Consider the following 21,671-nt stretch of genomic DNA (forward strand, 5'->3'; position numbering starts at 1 on the left):
GAACTATAGGCATGCACCACCATGCCCAGCTAATTGTTTGGATTTTTAGTAGAGGCAGGGTTTTACCATGTTGCCCAGACTGGTCTCGAACTCTTGACCTCAGGTGATCCGCCCACCTCAGCCTCCCAAAGTGCTAGGATTACAAGTGTGAACCACTGCGCCCGGCTAGGTCACCCTCTTTTAAGATCTAACATCTCAGGTGGGAAAAATACTTTGTACGAAGGAAGGCAGGCTTGTGTTCCTATCTCGCTTTGCCTTGAAGCCTGAAGGGGATGAATGGGGACAAGCAAGACAGAAGCACATGGCATGTAGATGCTGGGAAAATGCTTTGCAGGGGCGTGAGCCGTGGTCACTGGCCTGTGATCGGGACTGAGAGCTGTCACAGCAGCCCACTCTGCCTTCTAATTGCTGAACTTAATTTGAGGAAGCCTGTTGATTTGAGTGTAGAAGGGGCAGCCCATTTTCTCTCGATGCCTTGGAAAGAACAGGCCCCGAGTTAAGTGTAGGAGACAGACTTGCAGGAGGAAATAACTATTTTTACTTTTCCTCTTTGTGGTCTCTGAAATAGCAGCTGTTCCTCTTTCCATTGGGGAACATTGGGAGTACTTCTCATTTATATCTCATTGATTTTCCTCAATCATGATACTACTAAGAGAAAGTATTGCTATTTCAATGACATTGGAATCCCACGTGGTTTTAAAAACAAATGCTTTAAGTGATGGAACGAATATGTGTGTCCTGTTTTGAAGAGATTTTTGAAAGGATGGCCTGCATCTCAGTCATATTTATGATTTCTGCATCCTAAAAGACTGTATCTTCAAAGCTATTTGTGCATTCATTTAGGTGTTTATTGATTGGGTCATGTTGGACACCCTGTGAGGAGCCAGGCATTTTTCTGGCAATAAACATGCAGTCCTGATCTAAAATATAGCCTAGCAAAAGAAATAACACGTGTACACAGATAATTCTAATATAGTATGCTGCATTGAAATAGTCAAGTATTTGAACTATGGGCAAGCAGTTCTGCCATGTCCCCTTCTGTGCTTGTCTATTTTAAGACTACTAAGTTCAAATTCCTAACCTTTGTGTTTAAAACCACATGGCTCTGGGAGGCTATTGGCGTGTCATTCCCCTGGGTTATCCGTTTGTTCCATTCTTGCTACAAGCATATTTGTGTAGAGTAACTCAATCATTGAAAGCAAGATGTGTACTCTTAGGCAGATAACAATCAAAGTTTAAAATAACATCACTTCTTCTATATACTTCTCCATGCACACAAAGCATAGTGACTACTCAAATTAATTGGAGGAGAAAGAATACTGGAGAGGCAAGGCCCTCCAACACCATGGTGCTCATGCTCAAGGTAATCAGGATGGAGAACAGTATTGGAGAATCTGGTGTTCTCCCACCTGGCTCCCTTGTGTGGATTCTTGTTGAGAAGCAGAGCTGTCAGCCACCTCCTGCTTGAGTCCAGTGAAGGCCACCTTAGTGTTTGGCCCAAACCCGGTGCGGAATGAAGTTGGGCACACAGACCAAAGAGCCAGCTTCAGGTCTAAATAGCTTTTGAAACCATTTCAAAATAGCATTGCGCAACTTCCAAAGGGAAGTTAGGGTTGCAAGTTACAGAGATGACAGAGCCTGATTATCTCCTTAAAATACATTGTTCTGAACTATTTCACCTTAACTTGAAAAAGACAGTTTTTTTGTTTTTGTTTTTGTTTTTTGAGACGGAGTCTCACTCTGTCGTCCAGGCTGGAGTGCAGTGGCACGATCTCGGCTCGCTGCCAGTTCCGCCTCCCAGGTTCACGCCATTCTCCTGCCTCAGCCTCCCAAGTAACTGGGACTGCAGGCACCCACCACCACGCCCGGCTAATTTTTTGTATTTTTGGTAGAGATGGGGTTTCACCGTGTTAGCCAGGATGGTCTCGATCTCCTGACCTCGTGATCCGCCTGCCTCGGCCACCCAAAGTCTTAGGATTACAGGCGTGAGCCACCGAGTTTTTTAAAGTCTCTAGGTGGCAAGAGTGAAATGGAGCTCCATTTCTGAGAGGTGTTTATTGGTTTTCTAAAACAAAAGTAAAATGTAGGTAGGAGCTTGGGCTAATTATCTCCTTTATGAGCTCAACAGGCTTTCTTTTTTTTCCTCTCCTAGTTGGTTCATTCCCTGTGGTGCAACGGTATCTCTGCCCCCTGAACGCTTCTTTATGTTTGTGGCTTTCATTATCCTAAGTGCAGAGCTACAAACGTCTCTGCCAAGCTCCATCCTCGTATCACCACTTCCCTACTTGGACTTTCCCACTCGGAAGTCCTCAAATTGCTTTAAATGTAGTCTGGCCTCAAATTAGGTTTTCCCACTCAGTTCCCCACCTCCCTACCCTGCAATCTACTCTGTTTGTTGACACTTCAAAACACCTGCCCAGGACCTTTGGTGATTTTTCACTTGTCTTTTTCTTCTGAGAATGTATTCTTGCTTATCCTTTTTATGGAGAATGTCAAACTTATACAATCAGTAGTACAATGGACACCGAAGTAGCCATCACGCAGCTCTAGCGAAACTCAATTCATGACCAATCTAGTTTCATCTGTATATTCCTTGCTCCCCATCTTTCCACTGGGCAATTCTGGAGCAAATCCCAGGCCTGTCATCGTATCTGTAAGTATTTCAGTATTTATATCAGTAAATATTTCAGTATATATATAAGATTGGGACTTGTTTACACACACTGATAGAGGCAAGAGGCAGGCAAATGCCTAGGCAGATAGGGGCAGGTTCCCAGTGAAACCCAACCTTCAAGCTGGAAACTGTCCCAGGTAAATCCTCAGAATGGATTGAGAACCCGCCTTCCCATTTGATATGCTTTCCTCTGATTGATCCCTATCTTTCACCTATTTAACATATACCTACTTTTTCCCCTACACTGTTGTGCCCACCTTTGAGTAGAGTCTTCGCTTTGATCTTTTTTGCATACTCACAAACCAATCAGCACACGCTCTGTATTCTGGGCCCATAAGAAAGCCCTGGGCTCAGCTATATTGGGGGAAACTTTCCTGTCTTCAGATAGGAGAACCACCCCCCACATCCCCTCTTTTTCCTGAGAGCTTTCCTTTTGCTTAATACATTCTACTCCACTCACTCTTCGATGTCTGCATGCCTAATTCTTCCTGATGGTGAGACAAGAACCCAGATGTAGCTGAGTGAAGAAGCAAAAATCCTGCATCAACACAACCATACTACCATTGTCACTCCTAAAAACGTTGACAATTCCTTAATATCATCAGTTATTCAGTCAGTGTACAAATTTCCCCATTTGTCTCATACGTTTTGTTTACACTTCGCTTGAATCAGGATTCAAATAACATCCACTCATTGCATTTGATGGACAGCCTCTGAAATCTCTTTCAGTCTAAACATTCTTCATCTCTTTAATTTTTCTTGTAATTTATTCCAAACTACCAAATCATTTGTCCTTTGGAGTTTCCTGCATTTTGGATTTTCTGGTTGTCTCCTCATGATGTGTTTAACATGTTTCTATGTGCCCTGGATTTCCTGTGAACTAGTACAACTAAATCAAGAAGCATGATCTGATTCAGGTTTGATTTTTGTTTTTTTTTTTTTGGCAGAAATACTTGATGGGAGCAGAGGAGGGTGGCACTCCCACCATCTAGTTGTTTTCAAAGTGCCAAGGATCAGTTATCAATGGCCAGTGTGCCCTCTCCTGCTTTGCCCTACATAATGAAAGGGCAATCAGGTCAATGGCAATGGGAATCAGTTAAAAAGAAAACATGAATCGATGTGTCCCGTGACACTCACACAGAATACTGTCAGACTGATGGAGGCAGGTCTCCCTCAGAAGCAGGCAGAAAGGGCTGATGAGCTATTTGAGGCAGGCTTGGTAATTTACGTCAAGCTTGATGAACGAGTACTGAATGCTCTCATATAGCTCTGTGGGGCTTCAATGGTTCAAAGAAAGTGATTTGTCACACCTTAGGCTCTTAGAGATTTCTTTTCGCTGATTATTTGTCTGTTCTAGGACAAAATACATTTCTGTGTCAGGTGAGATCAGCAAACAAAGGAAGAAATGTGAGCAAGTTGTGAGAATCCACGAAGAGATCTGATGAAGGCTTTGGTTGAGTGGATCAGCTGTGTGTTGGATGCAACCACAGGTCAGAGGAGACAGGGCAATATTCCTTCAGATGGTGTGTAACTCTGGTGTGCTGCCTGGAACGGGAACCATTACTTTTGTTGATAAGACACCAGGAGATTTAACTGAGGGTGAGTTTGTGCTGCTTTTGAGGATGGACTTGCTTGAGATCTATATCGTATGACTAGTCCAAACAGAAAGTATGCATTTAGGATCTTCTTTGAAAGGACACTGCACTGTGTCATGGCCATGGAGTTTGCCCCGGAGCCTGCATTTCTGTGGCAAGCAACAGGCTGGAGCGATTCCACAATGTAAGACAAAGAAAAAGATTCCAAAAGACATCTGTGATGTTACACAGTTTGGTCCGTGTTATTCTCTATCATCTATGTTCTATCGTCAACTTCTTTTTTCTTTTTTTTTTTTTGAGATGGAGTCTTGCTCTGTCACCAGACTGAAGTGCAGTGGCGTGATCTCAGCTTACCTCCACCTCCCAGGTTCAAGCAATTCTCCTGCCTCAGCCTCTGGAGTAGCTGGGACTACAGGTGCCCGCCACCATGTCCAGCTAATTTTTGTATTTTTAGCAGAGATGGGGTTTCACCATGTTGGCCAGGATGGTCTCGATCTCTTGACTTTGTGATCCACCCGCGGTGGCCTCCCAAAGTGCTGGGATTACAGGTGTGAGGCACCAGCACCTGGCCCTCTTTTTTTTTTTTTTTTTTTTGAGACAGTCTCCCTCTTGTTACTTAGGCTGGAGTGCAATGGCTCGATTCCAGCTCACCACAACCTCCGCCTCCTGGGTTCAAGCAATTCTCCTGCCTTAGCCTCCCAAGTAGCTGGGATTACAGGCATGTACCACCACACCCGGCTAATTTTTGTATTTTTAGTAGAGACAGGATTTGGTCAGGCTGGTCTCAAACTCCTAACCTCAGGTGACCCACCCTTCTCAGCCTCCCAAAGTGCTGGGATTACAGGCATGAGCCACCGTGCCCAGCCTCTATCATAATTTCATCTCTCTCATCAATAGCAGAAATATTTGAGGCTTCTGCTTCTTTGAGAATTTCCAGTTAGCTGCACAAGCCAGAGCCTAGGTAATGAGTGAAAACGTAAAATATTAGTGAAGTGTACTTCAAGTTGAATGGATTAATCCTGCAGACTAAAGAGACCCAGAACTTGTGGCCAACTATCCTTTTATTTGGGAGAATCTTGACTATCACAGTGATAAAAAAAAATATTGAATATACCATTTCTTGAATTTAGAAAACTTGAAAGGATGAAGAAGTTGAAGTATTATGCATTTGCTCACAAGCCGGAGCATACTGTACACACTGTTCTGCAAACACTTTTCAGTCCCTTAGTTAAAAGATAGACATTTGTTTTCAATCTTTTGCTAATACAATGTTGCTATGAATAACATTGTATATATGTCACTTTCCTCCCATTTTGCTAGAGGACAAATGCTATTTTAACAACTGAAATATCTTTTTGTTGTAGGATGGCATGAGATAATCCACGTGAGAACAATTTATAAATTGCTAAGTATATCATTGGACAAACGAGCAAATTAGATTTCTAAACTATGTTTCATAATCTCACCATTTAGTGTGTGCAGCTCTGTTTTAGAAAACTGATATATTTTTGCTGCCTCGTTTCCTGATATTGACAGTAATAAGTGAAGGAAAAGAATAATCAGTATCATTTCTAATATTTGCAAACCATTTATCTGATAAGGGGTTAAAATCCAAAATATATAAGGAACTCATATAACTCAATAGTGAAAAAGAGTCAGACTTTAAAACAGGCAAAATTCATGAATGGACTTTTAAAATTTTTCATTGATACATAATATTTGTACATATTTATGGGGTATATGTGATATTTTATAACATGCATACAATGTGTAATGATCAAGTCAGGGTATTTAGGGTATCTGTTACCTAGAGTATTGATCATTTCTATGTGTTGGGAACATTTCTTCTTTTCTAACTATTTTGAAATATACAATACATTGTTTTTAACTATAGTCACCCTACTTTGCTATCAAACACTGGAACTTATTCTCTCTATCTAACTGTATGTTTGTAAAGTTAACCAACCTCTTTTGGTCCTCCACTGCCCCCACGCTTTCCAGCTTCTGGTGTCTCTCATTCTACTCTCTACCTCTATGAGATCAACTTTTTTTTTTTTTGAGACGGAATCTCTCTCTGTCACCCAGGCTGGAGTGCAGTGGCGCGATCTCGGCTCACTGCAAGCTCCGCCTCCCAGGTTCACGCCATTCTCCTGCCTCAGCCTCCTGAGTAGCTGGGATTACAGGCGCCCGCCACCATGCCCAGTTAATTTTTTGTATTTTTAGTAGAGACGGAGTTTCACCATGTTAGCCAGGATGGTATCAATCTCCTCACCTCTCCAGTTCCATTCATGTTGCTGCAAATAACATAATTTCATTCTTTTTTATGGTCAAATAATTGCATAGACATTTCTCCAGATACATACAAATGACCAACAGCTATATGACAAGGTGCTCAGTGTCACTAACCATCAGCAAAACTCAAAACCACAATGAGGTATTATTTCACACCTGTTAGGATGGTTATTATCAAAAAGACAAGAAGAGGTAACAAGTGTTGGTGAGAGTGTGGAGAAAAGGGAACCCTTGTACACTGTTGGTGGGAATGTAAATTGGCACAGCCATTATGGAAAACAGTATGAAGGCTCCTCAAAAAATTAAAAATCGAATTACCATATGATCCAGGAATTCCATTTCTGGGTATATATTCGAAGAAAATGAAATTACTCTCTTAAAGAGATATCTGCACTCCGTGTTCACTGTAGCATTATTCACAGCAGCCAAGACAAGGAAGCAACCTAAGCGCTGACAAATGATGGATAGAGATACTGTGATATACTATTCAGCCTTAAAAAAGAAGGAAATCGGCCGGGCGCGGTGGCTCACGCCTGTAATCCCAGCACTTTGGGAGGCCAAGGCGGGTGGATCACGAGGTCAGGAGATCGAGACCATCCTGGCTAACACAGTGAAACCCCATCTCTACTAAAAATATAAAAAATCAGCCGGGCGTGGTGGCAGGTGCCTGTAGTTCCAGCTACTCAGGAGGCTGAGGCAGGAGAATGGCGTGAACCCGGGAGGCGGAGCTTGCAGTGAGCCGAGATCGCGCCACTGCACTCCAGCCTGGGCAACAGAGCGAGACTCTGTCTCAAAAAAAAGAACAACAAAAAAAGAAGGAAATCCTGCCATTTGTGACAACATGGATGAACCTGGAGGACATTATCCTAAGTGAAATAAGCCAGACCCAGAAAGACAAATACTGCGTGATCTCAAATGTGGAATCTAAAAAAAGTCAAACTCATAGAAGCAGAGCGTAGAACGGTGGTTACCAGAAGCTGGGCCATGAAGGGATTGGGAAGATGTTGTTCAAAGGGTACACACTTTCACTTATAACATGAACAAGTTCTGGGGGTCTAATGTACCACATGGCAACTATGGTTAACAATACTGTATTGTATACTTGAAATTTGCTAACAGAGTAGCTCTCAAATGTTATCATACAAAATGGTAACTAGATACAGTGATCAGTGTGTGTTAACTGACTTGATTGTGGTAATCATTTCACAATGTATTTGTATAAAACTCATCACATTATATATCTTACATTTATACAAGTTGTCAGTTATACCTCAATAAAGCTGCAAAGAAATATCATTTCTAGGTTGTGCCCATCACAACCTGTAGGAGTTAAGATTTCAGCCTGAGTTTCAGTTTCAGTTCCAATACCACTACTTTCTATGTAATACTGAACAAGTTTCCTAACATCTCTAAACTTTAATTTCTTCCTCTATAATGGGAATAAAATCAAATTATTTTTTCAAAATCATTGTGAAAACCATTTTTGTTTCAGTTGCCTTAGATTATAGAGGACACTAATCAGTGATTAGGGAAAAATTTAAGATCATCAGTAGAAATGGATTCTCTACTGGTGAAAACACACAGGAGGTATTAGGCCACATAAAAGACATGCAGTTGTACTCATTATTGTTCCTGCCTACATAAAAGTTTGCTGGAGAAAAAATGAGACTCATACAGGAAGTATTGAAAGACAATATTAGATAATTCTTTTATAATCTTAAAGTGGGAAAGGCTTTCTAACTATGACTCAAGTTATTTTTTTAAAGACTGAAAAATTCGCCTACATTCAATAAAATCCTCTGCAACAAACTAGGAAAAAATATTTGCAACTGTGTCACAAACAAAGGGCTTATCTCCCTAATGTAAAAGGAGACCCTAGATATCAATGCCAAAAAAAAGAGTAATAACCTAATAGAAAAAGAGTCTAATGAGATTCAAAGATAGTTTAAGAAAAACACAAATGACTCTTAAATATATATATTTTACATGCCCAAGAGAGTATTTTTACCCCTGTTTCCTGTGCCATTTTAGTGGTATACTCAATTCCAATTCTTTCTGTGATTACTCTTAAAATCTTAACATCTGTACTTGCTGGATCAAGTCTAAAGTTGTTATCTCTAGCCTCCACCCAAAAAATACAGGAAATTTAATTTTTTCTTAGATAATACATTCAAGTGGCATAAAGTTCAAAAGGTGCAAAGGGTAAACAGTGAAATAAGTCCAGCGTATCCCTAGTGCAGCCACCTAGTTCCCACGCACTAAGGCAGCCATCTTTGCCAGTTTCATGTGTATTCTTCCAGAGATCTTATATGTAAAACAATTATATGATGAATTATTTTGGCTTGATTTCTTTTATCCAAGTGGTAGGACACTGTACACACTGTTCTTCACTCTAGTTGTTTAACCTAGCAATTGTGAAATCATGTTTGATGTTTGCAATGATTCACTTTCTCCTCCTGTGTAGATGGAGTGTATGAGAAATTCATGTTCATTGTTATAACCCACTGGGATTTTGCAGTTGTTAATGCAGAAAATCTAACTCATATAGAAATACATTTATTGTATATCATACTCAAAAATATATTTTGTTGTTTTTAATGGCTAAATGGTATTCCAGTATATGGGTGTAATATAATCTATTTAATCTGTTCCCTTGTTGATGAATATTGAGGTTGGTTCTAATTTATGCTGTTTCAAACAGTGCTGCCGTGAATAGTCTTGCCATGCATCATTTCACAGCTCTCTCTCTCTCTCTCTGTTGAGTGTGTGTGGGTGTGTATGTGTGTGCACACGCACATGCGTGCATGCAGGGTAATCCAAAAACCCTTTAAAATTATAAAAAAAATTTTGAGACAGGGTTTCCTTCTGTCACACAGGCTGGAGTGCAGTGGCATGATCACAGCTCACTGCAGCCTCTACCTCTGAAACTCAAGCAATCCTCTCACCTCAGCCTCCCAAGTAGCTGGGACTATGTGCGCACGCCATTAGATCTGGCTTATTTTTGTATTTTGTTGCTCAGGCTGGTCTCAAATTCCTGGGCTCAAGGGACCCTTCCGCCTTGGCCTCCCAAAGTGCTGGGACTACAGGCATGAGCCACTGCACCTGGCCTATAATTACAATTTTTGAAGGTTAATGCTTATGTAGATTCACCAATCTGTTGACGTTGTTTTAATCTTGGTCTGAAAATGTCTTTAGCCACCTAATAATAGTTCTGTTAGGTAAAGGACCTAAGTTGATGTTTATTTTCCATGGCATTTTGAAGTTACTATTGGATAACATTCTGGACTTTCTTGTTTCTGACCAAAGTGGGTTGCTAATCCAGCTGTTATACCTTTATAGGTAGTCCTTCTTTTGTTCTGATTAGTTTTTTTTAAAGTATCTTTATTGATCTATAATATACATATAATAAAGTGCACAAAATCTTGCATGTACAGCTCAGTGACTTTTTACATACTTATAGAGCATGTAACCAGGAAGACATAAAACAATCTCAATATCTCAAAGGATACCCTATGCCTCTTCCCAGTTGGAACCCTCCCCTTAATCACCAGAAATAACCACTATTCTGACAGCTAACAGATAGATCAGTTTTGCCTGATCTTGAACTTCACATAAGTGAGGCTGTATGTTTTGATCACTGTGATTGCCTTTAAGATTTTAGTCTTCGGTGTTTTGCAGTTTTATTAGGTACATATTTATCGTTTTCCACTTCTTTATCTCTGTGCTACTTTCTTGGCAACTCCATCGGAGCAGTCTTCTAGTTTACTACTCTCTCTCTCTTTTTTTTTTTTTTTTTTTTTGAGATGGAATCTCGCTCTGTTGCCTGGCTGGAGTGCAGTGGCGCAATCTCGGCTCACTGCAACCTCCGCCTCCTGGTTTCAAGCGATTCCTCTGCCTCACCACCCAAGTAGCTGGGACTATAGGCGTGCGCCACCATGCCCAGCTAATTTTTTGTATTTTAGTAGAAACAGGGTTTCACCATGTTGGCCAAGATGGTCTCAATCTGACCTCAAGAGATCCTCCCGCCTCCACCTCCCAAAGTGCTGGGATTACAGGCATGAGCCACTGCACCCGGCCTCTCTAGCTCCTTCTAATCTGCTAACTTTTCTTGGGAGTTTTGAATTTCAGTGACTTTTTACGAACTCCTAAAAGTTCTATTCGCTCTCTTTTCAGATCTTCCTTTTCTTTTCTATTAGTGCCCAAATCCATTCTTATGGTTCCTGTTTTTGCTTTCAGTTTTTGAATAATTTCTAAATACTTCCTTTATTCTTTCAATTTGTTCTATAACCTAAAGTTCTTAAAATGTTATTTCTGCAGTTTGGTGTGCGTGTTGACTGCCCCTCAGAGTCAGTTATTTTCTAGTGTTTGTGAGCGTTCTTGTTTTTAATCTTTGGCGAGTTTTTTTGTTTGTTTGTTTAACTTGTGAGAGCTTTTCGTGCCCTACATTGCAGGAATGATATTACAAAGCAATTTTGTGTTTGCTTCTGCAAGGTCCCAGGCGTTTTTCTAGTTTGTTTCTCTTGTTACTGTTATTGTTTTGTTTGCTTTTTTAAAACTTTTTGTTTTGTTTTGTTTTGTGGTCTTTTTTAAACTGTTAAAATTGCTTTATACACCTACAATAACAATTATTAATTATAAGATACTATTTACATGTGGTTGTAAAGAACACACTTAAATAACTTACATATGTGAATTTAAATTATAAATTTATATTTAGCAACATAGTGCTACTTCAAACAACTATAAAAATTGATCTATGTATTCCTAAAGAAGAGTAAAGGGCCAAAACAGGTAAAATAATACAGAAAAAGAATAAGTGTTAGGAGGCAGTTCTCCATTGGTCTCTTGTATTTCTGCGCATCTTGTCAGCAGAGGCATTGACAGATTTGTGTGTGCGTGCGTGTGTGTGTGTGTGTTTCTGTACTATTTTTCAATGATGTTTGTACAGAAAACAGCTTGGGAAGGCAGAAGTAGTGTCTCTCCTCTAGGGCAATGGCAGATTTGTTTGATGTCCAGGATAATGAAGAAATGTCTTCCTCTTGGATAAAGGATCGGCAGATTTGCTAGCAAGTGTGGGGTTTCCTAAACTTGAGTTCTTCACTGTGATGTATGTAGCATCCTCTTAGCCCTTCCATGTCACACATAGGAGTTGGGTGCAAGGGTAAATGAGGTGAACATGAAGCTTATACTAATTGCTGTACTCTGAGCAATAAAATCATTTGCCTCTGACTCACCAGTCCCGTATCTTTTTATTATATCCATGGCAGGCTAAATTGTTAGCTTGCAAGTGGAATAAATTCTCAGACTCTTCAAAATTCTTCACAATAAGAAGAGCGAAATTATACTACCAAATAGTAAGATTTATTATAAAGACATAGTAAAAGTGGCAAATAAATGGACAAGTAAACCAATAGAAAAGAATAACGAATAGGCATATGTATGAAAGGAAAATGGTATAAGAGAAACACGGCATCATAGGTCTATAGGAAAGAGTACTATTGAATACAAAAATCTGGGGCAATTAGCTATCCAAGTGGAAAAGCTAGAATTAGATCCCTGCCTCAAGCCATATCCAAAACCACATCAAAAATAAAATCCCAAGGCCGGGCATGGTAGGTCATGCCTGTAATCTCTGCACTTTAGGCCGATGTGAGAGGATTGCTTGAGCCCAGGAGTTTGAGACCAGCCTGCGCAAAATAGACAGACCTTGTCTCTGCCAAAAAGTTAAACAAAAAAATTATTTGGGTGTGGTGGCGTGTGCCTGTAATCCCAGCTACTCAAGAAGCTGAGGCAGGAGGATTGCTTGAGCACAGGAGGCTGAGGCTGCAGTGAGCTATGATCATACCACTGCACGCCAGCCTGGTGACAGAGAGAGAGCTTGTCTCTAAAATAAATAAATAAATTCCATTTAAATTCAAGATCTAAATATGAACAACAAACTTTAAATGTTTTAGAAGAAATTGTAGGAGATTGTCTTTAGGATATTAAGGTAGAGAAAGATTTTTTAAGACACAAAAAGCCCAAGCCATAAAGCAAAAGACAGAGCCACATTAGAATTTAAAACTTCTGTACAGCAAGACCATATAAACATTTAAAAGACAATTGACAATCTGGGAAAAGATATTTATAACTTTTCTAACTAACACAGTTACTGGTGCGTTTTTACGTAGCTTTTATTAGCTTAGGATTCTGGCACTAATTTGTAAGCATAAATCACATGTTTTGCCTCTGTGTGACACAGGCTTGGAGTTTTTATTTCTGATCATGAACTCTCCCCAGCTTGGCCCACTCAATCCGTACCCAGAGTCTCAAGCAAAGTACAAGCTTCTCTGATCCTGTATCAGGGAATCCGAGATCCCTTTTTCATAAAGTAGGCAGTCCTCTCAGGTTTCTGGCACTCTAAGGGAAAGAACAGGACACCATGAATAAGAATAGGCCACTTGAAAGAGAATCCAGGCCGGGTGCAGTGGCTCACGCCTGTAATCCCAGCACTTTGGGAGGCTGAGGCAGGCGGATCACTAGGTCAGGAGATCAAGACCATCCTGGCTAACACGGTGAAACCCCGTCTCTACTTAAAATACAAAAAATTAGCTGGGCATGGTGGCAGGTGCCTGTAGTCCCAGCTGCTCGGGAGGCTGAGGCAGGAGAATGGTGTGAACCTGCGAGGCAGAGCTTGCAGTGAGCCCAGATTGCACCACTGCACTCCAGCCTGGGCGACAGAGTGAGACTCCGTCTCAAAAAAAAAAAAAAGAGAGAATCCAATAGTAATTTTCAATTGAAAAATAATAATAACTGAGTGACTTTGAATTCCCTGCCTTTTAGCAGCCCCGGGGCCAGTTTCCAGTCAGGTGTGAATGTTAAACCCCTAGTCCTAGAGGCCACACTTAGTCTCATACATTCTCCAAGGCCGTGGGCACTTCAGCTGCTGCTTTTTGCTCTTCCTCTTAGTTCACACTATTTTAAAAAGTTTTTTTTTTCAGACAGGGTCTCACTCTGTCACTCAGGCTGGAGTGCAGTGGCGCTATCATGGCTCACTGCAGCCTTGACCTCCCGGGCTCAAGCCATCCTCTCACCTCAGCCTCCCAAGTAGCTGGGACTACAGGCATGCACCACCATGCTTGGCTAATGTTTTGAATTTTTTGTAGAGACAGGGTTTCACCATGTTGGCCAGGCAGGTCTTAAACTCCTGGGCTCAAGAGATCTACCCGTCCCAGCTTCCCAGAGTGCTGGGATTGCAGGTGTGAGCCACTGCGCCTGGCTAGTTCACACTAGTTTAAGCACCTAGGAAACATCTCTCTCTTTCTTTGGGGGTATAACTGTGCCTCTTAAACATTTTGTTGGCTGGGCACGGTGGCTCAATGCCTGTAATCCCAGCAATTTGGGAGCCCGAGGTGGGTGGATCACTAGAGGTCAAGAGTTTGAGACCAGCCTGGTCAACATGGTGAAACCCCGTCTCTACTAAGAATACAAAAATTAGCCGAGCGTGGTGGAGGGCACCTGTAATCCCAGCTGCACGGGAGGCTGAGACAGGAGACTTGCTTGAACCCGGGAGGCGAAGGTTGAAGTGAGCTGAGATCACGCCACTGCACTCCAGCCTGGGTGACAGAGCGAGACTCCATCTCGAAAAAAGAAAAAAAAATTGTTATATTTTATCCTGCATTATATCCATTTGACTTGTGAGTCTTCTCCACACCTGCTAGAACTGCCCAACCCTGACTGTGCTTGCCTGTGTACCTATTAGCTCCCTACAACATCTCATCGTGGGAGGGGAAACAGGGTTTGAAAGACTTCTTACATTGTTAAATTTTAACTTTAAAAATGTTACTCAGTTTGAATAAGCTTTCCCTGCCCTCCCTGGCAAAATGTTGACCATTTAAAGGAGGAAGAATGTTCCAAACTTTTCCTTAAAGCAATCATTGTAGTGTTTCTGCAGCAGCACAACCGCTGAATTCCTGAAGTCTTAATTTTCCAAAGATTGAAGGGTGTTTTGTTTTGTTTTGTTTTGAGATGGAGTTTTGCTCTTGTTGCCCAGGCTGGAGTGCAATGCTCGATCTTGGCAATGCTCGATCTTGGCTCACTGCAACCTCCGCCTCCCAGGTTCAAGCAATTCTCCTGCCTCAACCTCCTGAGTAGCTGGGATTACAGGCATGCACCACCACACCCAGCTAATTTTTGTATTTTTAGTACAGACAGGGTTTCACCATGTTGGTCAGACTGGTCTGGAACTCCTGACCTCAGGTGATCCACCCTTCTCGGCCTCCCAAAGTGCTGGGATTATAGGCGTGAGCCACCGCGCCCAGCCAAGATTGAAGTTATTTGAATTTTTACCTGAAAGAAAACATCCTCTTGGGTTAGCTTCCTGTTCCCCCCTACAGAAAGAGGAAGAGAAGAGAAGGCTACATGAAAGAGCTGATAGCATCCAGAGAAGGAAGAACAAGAGAGAATTACATCACTGAATAATGACAATGAGCATGATGTGCTATACTGCATGCCAGCTTCTGTTCCAAGTGTTTTACATTTACTAACTCATTAACCCTATCAACAACATAAGATAAGTACTATTATTTTTATTCCCGTCATCTTAAAGAGGGGACACATAGGCCGGGCACGGTGACTCACGCCTCATCCCAGCACTTTGGGAGGCCGAGGCGGGCGGATCACAAGGTCAGGAGATCCAGACCACCCTGGCTAATACGGTGAAAGCCCATCTCTACTAAAAATACAAAAAATTAGCCAGGCGTGGTGGCGGGCACCTGTGGTCCCAGCTACTCTGGAGGCTGAGGCAGGAGAATGGTGTGAACCCGGGAGGCGGAGCTTGCAGTGAGCCGAGATCACCCCACTGCACTCCAGCCTGGGCAACAGAGCCAGACTCCGTCTCAAAAAAAAAAAAAAAAGGTGGGGGGACACAGACACGTAGACACACCAGAGTTCAGTGAAAATAACTTGTTCAAGTTCACGTAGCCAGGAAGTGGTCTGAGATCATCCGATGCTGGTCAGTGAGACAGGTATGAGTTCTTCCTTTCAAGTAATGTTCAAATTTAAAGAGGCTTTAGCCTCTTGTGATTCCAGAACATTAAGGAGGGATTATGCACAGATTTATGGAGTCTTGTCACTGATGTCTCATGGGTGCTTAACCTAAGATCAAAGGTTCTCTGATGGTTCTGTGCATACACTCCAAGGGGTCAGTGAACTTGGGTGGAAAATAAAAATACATTTTTTAAGTTACTTCTAGCAGTTCTAATCACAATTTACATTTCTCTGCCTTTAAAAATTTGGGTAACAAACCATAATAGTATTATCACTCCCCATGACATTGTCATCAATAGAAATCATTGATTTTCATGTCACATTTCAGTTGTAACAAGTATCTCAGAATATCATATATTTTTATCACTCTCAAAATCATGGTAGTTATTATACCTGTGGGCAAATCTTGTTATTTAATACATTAATAATGATGTCCATATATTACAATATTATGCTTTTAAAAGTATATGTTGATGTCTGTATTTCCATATAATTGGTTACTTAAAGGAGAATTTTATATAACTGGCTATATAATTGGTTACTTAAAGGAGAATTTTATATAATTGGCTATATAATTGGTTACTTAAAGGAGAACTTCTCTTTAAGGAGAATGTCATCCTACATTTCATATTTAGCAACAAAAGAATGAGAAGAAGGCTGAATGTCTGTACCCAGCCTTCCATATAATTTGTAGCCAATTACATGGAAATACAGATATCAACATATATTTTTAAAAGCATGATATCATAACATATGAACTTCATTATTAATGTATTTTATTTATTTTATTTTAGGCATTTACAAATATTATTCTGAGGAAGGTTCCATAGGCTTCATTACACAGGCAAAGGGATCTATACTATACAAATAGTTAAAAACCCTTGCCCTAGAGCAGGGTTAGCAAATTATGTCCTGCTCGCCAAATCCGGCTGCTTGTTTTTGTATGACCCATGAGCTAAGAATGGATTTTACATTTTTAAATGGTTGGAAAAAATTTTTTAAAGAATATTTCGTGGCAATGTGAAAATGCATGAAATCCAAATTTCAGCGTCCATACTCACTAGAACACAGCCATACTCATTTGTCTGCATAGCGTTTGTGGCTGCTTTTGCACTGCAACAGACTTTTTTTTTTTTTTTTTTCTTGAGACGGAGTCTCACCCTGTCGCCCAGGCTGGAGTGCAGTGGCGCGATCTCGGCTCACTGCAACCTCCGCCTCCCGGATTCAAGCAATTCTTCTGCCTCAGCCTCTTGAGTAGCTGGGACTACAGGCATGCGCCACCATGCCCGGCTAATTTTTGTATTTTTAGTAGACACGGGGTTTCGCCATATTGGCCAGGCTGGTCTCAAACTCCTGACCTCGTGATCCGCCCACCGTGGCCTCCCAAAGTGCTGGGATTACAGGTGTGAGCCACTGTTCCCGGCTACTGCTACAGATTTGAAAGGTGGGACAGAGATGGAATGTCCTGCAATGCCTAAAATATTTACTAAATGGGCTTTTAGTAGTTTGTCAACCCTGAATTAGAAGAGAGTAAGGATGCTGAAGACAAGGAAGCTGTCTCATATTTCTTTGCATCACTTCAGTGCCTAGTTCAGAGTCATGGAAAGAATAGCTCATCTATGAATCTCTACTGGTTGAAAGACTACTAACCCCTTTGTGGTAGACTTTGGAAATCTTGGTAAATTCTACCTCCCCCTTAATGATTTCTCTAAGCTTCCTATCCAAGGACCCACACTCTTTCGAGTAAAGGAGAACTTCATCCTACATTTCATATTTAGCAACAAGAAAATGAGAAGGCTGAATGTCTCTAGCTCAGCTTTAATGTTAAAAGAAATTATGAAGTAATGAAGCAACCTCCCACTATAATGCTGTGGCACAATATGAATTATTATGCAATAGAAAAGTGAGCAAAAAGAGACTGCCCCGGAGCACGTTTCTTCAATATGTGCTGATCAAGGAAACCTTGGTTCTGTGGATGTTCCCGAGAAGTTAAAGGGTCAGAGAGCCCCAGCTGAAGCGCAGCCCAACCACGAACACCTCGCAATAAGGAATGTTATTCTGAAAGCCAAGGAAATAACCAGACTCTCATTTCCCCCACACAAATCAAAACACCTCCAAACATGATCACCCTCAAAAACATTAGTTTGAAAGGCAGTAATATGGTATAGACAAAAAGAATTAGACTTGCTGACAGAATATCCAGGTTAAAACCCCAATTTCTCCCCCACAGGTTTTCTGCCTTAGGACAATTCCATCTCTCTATAATGAGGGAGAGAAATAACATTTACCTCTGAGGGCTGCTGAGAGGGTTAAATAATAGGAGATCTGTACATTATAACACACTGTACACACTATGCAGGTACCATACAAGGTGGTGATGAGTGAGAACATTTGATGTAGTGTGGAGCTGCAGGCGAGTTGGTATGTTCTCTGCCTGTACAAGTCTGTTTATTCATTCATTCATTCACTCACTCACTCATATTTCTACCACATCCCAGGAATGATTGAAGATGGCTTAAATGTATTCACTTTTTTTGTAAACAAAAAATGATTCAAAGTGAATTAAGAAAACAGGACGAAAGGAAAGGGTAGTAGGTGAGATAGAATGATGCTAGGAATTAGGTAGAAACCACTGCTTCTAGACTTTGGATTTTCTGAACCAGTAACATTTCTCCAAACACTAGGAATTGACAAGGGGGCGCTAAAATGTTCTTTTGCCAAGTAAAGACATTATAAAACAAGCACAAAGCAATGGATCTCACCATAATTTCATAAAAGAAATACTTATTTGTTAGTACCTATAAGGTAGGAAGAACATGATCTCAGAAGACAGAGAAGTTCAGTTTGGTTTTATGAAGTTACACATTGTTATTTATAGTTTGTCTTGGATAGATGAAAAGTGGCACAAACTGGTAATGGCTTGGAAAGGGCATTTGTGAATCACTGACTTAGCACACAAAATGTCCTGGATGCCTGCCAAGCAGTGAACCCCAAACGGTCAGTGCAAGGATGGAGGTATAATCAGTTGCTCAAGGAAAGAAAAGTTTTTCTTAGTGGAGTCCTAGGAGAAACTTTTTCTTGGATTCTCTTTAAAAGGACACTGTGTAAGGTATTAATAAACACCCTCAATAATATCTTCAGACTGAATAGAGTATTTTTATAAAATGCATTCCCCCACTATGGACCAATGGAATAATATCAAAGTGAAACTCAGTAAAAAAAATTTTTCTGGATACACTCCAGGCAAATGGATCTTCACTTGGGTTGATCTGATAAGGAACTGATTTTAGGGGATCCGGATTTTAGAGGATCAGTTGAACTGCATTATCTTTCATGCTGGTCTCCAAGGTCATATTTTTCTCAACCAAACTTCTAACAAACGTTGACTGCTGATGAGTTCTCAGTTGTTCCTGATTCTAAAGTCCTTCTATAGTATATCTGAGATTAGAGTCTATGTTGATGGTTAAAGAAGGAGTCACATGCTTCAACATTTAGCTCACCTTGGGGGGAAGTATTGACATACCTCTTAGGACAGTTGAGAAATCTAATGAGCTGTCAACAAGAGGAAAACCTAGAAATTCTAATCTAATGGATAGTACTTCTATAGATAGTACTTCTAATCTAATAGATAGTATTTCTATTAGATTGGAATTTCTAGGCAAGAGGAAAACATAGAAATTCTAATCTAATAGATAGTACTTCTATAGATAGTACTTCTAATCTAATAGTATTTCTATTAGATTAGAATTTCTAAGCAAGAGGAAAACCTAGAAATTCTAATCTAATAGATAGTACTTCTATTAGATTAGAATTTCTAGGTTTTCCTCTCTTTCTATATAAAGACATGTATTGAACTCACAAATGTTATATATTACAAATTATTTTTTTCATTCATTCATTCACTCAGCACATATTCATTGGATGCCTACTATGTGCTGGGCTCCATTCTGTGAGTTGAAGATACAGCAGCAAATAAAACAGACAAAATTCTCTGCTCCCATGGAAGGCGGAGGGGGAAACAAATGACAAATAAGATATACAAGTAACCAATATAGTACATTAGAAGGTAAGTGCTATGGAGAAATATAAAGCAGGAAAAGGGATAAGGTGTGTGTGTGTGTGTGTGTGTGTGTGTGTGTGTGTGTGTGTGTAGGTGTAGCTGTGGTTTCCATTTTCAAAAACTTGGTCAGGAAGGCCTCACGGAGAAGGTGACATTTAAACAAAGTGAAGTAAGTGAGGGGCCAATGTGAATATCTGAGGGAAGAGTACGCTTAGCAAAGGGAAGAGTAAATGCAAAGGCCCTGGGGCAGGAGTGTGCCTGGCAGCTCTGCATAACTGCAAGGCCAGTGTGGCTGGAGCAGAGTGAGTCAAGGCTGGTAGCAGGTGATAAAGGACAGAGGTAGTGGTGTGGCAGTTGAGAAAGAAGATCCTGTAGGACCCTCTAAACCATTATAAGGACTTTGACTTTTACTTCAGGGAATCTGGAAAGCCATGGGAGGATTCCAAGCCAAGCAGTGACATGGCCCAAATGATATTTTAGCAGATTCACGTGGCTGCTATGTTAAGAATAGACTGCAGGGTGGTGAGGGCCGAATCAGGGAAACCAGTTAGCAGCTCCTGCATTCTAGGTGAGATTACACATTAGGTACCACCAATGGCATTTGGGGTAAAATGAAGTGGGGTTGCTGCAGGGTAGAGAGCTTAGTCAGCTTACCCAGTCTGAGTAAAATCATCGAGATCCATAACTAGCTCTGACAATTTACAAAAAAATTCTCATTGACCTTAGACAAATTTAGATATCATAATTTAAAAATGACATGCCATCTAGCATTTGCCAAACTTTGTACTTGGTGCCCAGACCCACGGAACCAGCTCGGGTGGAAAGTGAGAACCCCAAGTAAAGGCTGGACATCGTCAGAGAGCTGCGTGGAGCAGTTGCTTGTGTAGAGCAATGACAAATAGGAGAGGTTGCTGGAAAAGGAAGTGGAACCAGTGCCCAGAGTTTTATCTGCTTTGTCCATAAAAGGAGATTAGATACTTCACAGAAGCCTACTCTGGGGCTTAAGTATACAGTCCACCCATTCTCTCACTGCATTGATTTACCGTTGTCTCACGCATTGTAAGCGTGAGTTCTTCGTGCAGTAAAATTTTTGTTTATTTCAATTGCTGAAATTCTAAAATCTATGTTGGCTATCTGCTCATTTTAATTTTTTGCATCATATTTTATTAATCTTATGCCTTTCGGAAAGCAATTTCAGGGATCTAGTATTGCAGACAATTGGATGTAATATAGTCCCTGACTTTGATTTTCATTTTCTTGTCATGAAGAATATTTCTTATAGTTAATTAAGATATTTGGGAACTGGGCGCAGTGGCTCACGTCTCTAATCCCAGCGCTTTGGGAGGCTGATGTGGGTGGATTGCTTGAGCTTAGGAGTTTGAGACCAGTCTAGGCAACACAGTGAAATCCTGTGTCTACAAAACATTTAAAAATTAGCTGGGTGTGGCCATGTGCGCCTGTAGTCCCAGCTACTCAGAACACTGAGCAGAGGATAGCCTGAGCCCAAGAGGTCGAGGCTGCAGTGAGCCACGAAGGCACCACGGCACCCCAGCCTGGGCAACAGAGCCAGACCCTGTCTCAGAAAACAAAACCAAAGGAAAGAAAGAAAGAATTAGGAAGAAAGCTAGGAAGGAAGGAAGGAAAAAGAAAGAGGAAGACAAAGAAAGAGAAAGAGAAAAAGAAAGAAAGAAAAGAAAGAAAACAAGATATTTGGGCATAACTTAACAGACTCTATGTTATTATTATTATTATTTAGAGACAGTTTCTCACTCCAACACCCAGATTGGAGTGTGGTGGTGTCATCACAGCTTGCTGCAGCCTCAACCTCCAGGGCTCAAACCATCCTCCCACCTCAGCCTCCTGGGTAGCTTGAACTACAGTTGTGCAACACCACGCCCAGCTAAGTTTTTTTTTTTGTATTTTTTTATAGGGGTTTTGTCATGTTGCCTAGGCTCATCTCCAACTCCTGGGCTCAAGTGATCAGCCCACCTCAACCTCCCAAAGTGCTGGGATTATAGGATAA

At 41.0% G+C, this 21,671-nt stretch overlaps 1 long non-coding RNA gene across 1 annotated transcript; it reads right to left on the reverse strand.

The window, feature by feature from the left end:
* Positions 1-11,900: 11,900 nt before the first annotated feature.
* Positions 11,901-14,632, reverse strand: LOC129397578 (uncharacterized). The gene is made up of 2 exons (XR_008625117.2): positions 14,059-14,632; positions 11,901-12,960 (listed from the first exon to the last, which is right to left on the reverse strand). It is a non-coding gene; the product is annotated as an uncharacterized LOC129397578 (long non-coding RNA).
* Positions 14,633-21,671: the final 7,039 nt, after the last annotated feature.

The sequence above is a fragment of the Pan paniscus genome, chromosome 3, assembly GCF_029289425.2.
Source record: "Pan paniscus chromosome 3, NHGRI_mPanPan1-v2.0_pri, whole genome shotgun sequence".
NCBI classification, from domain to species: domain Eukaryota; kingdom Metazoa; phylum Chordata; class Mammalia; order Primates; family Hominidae; genus Pan; species Pan paniscus.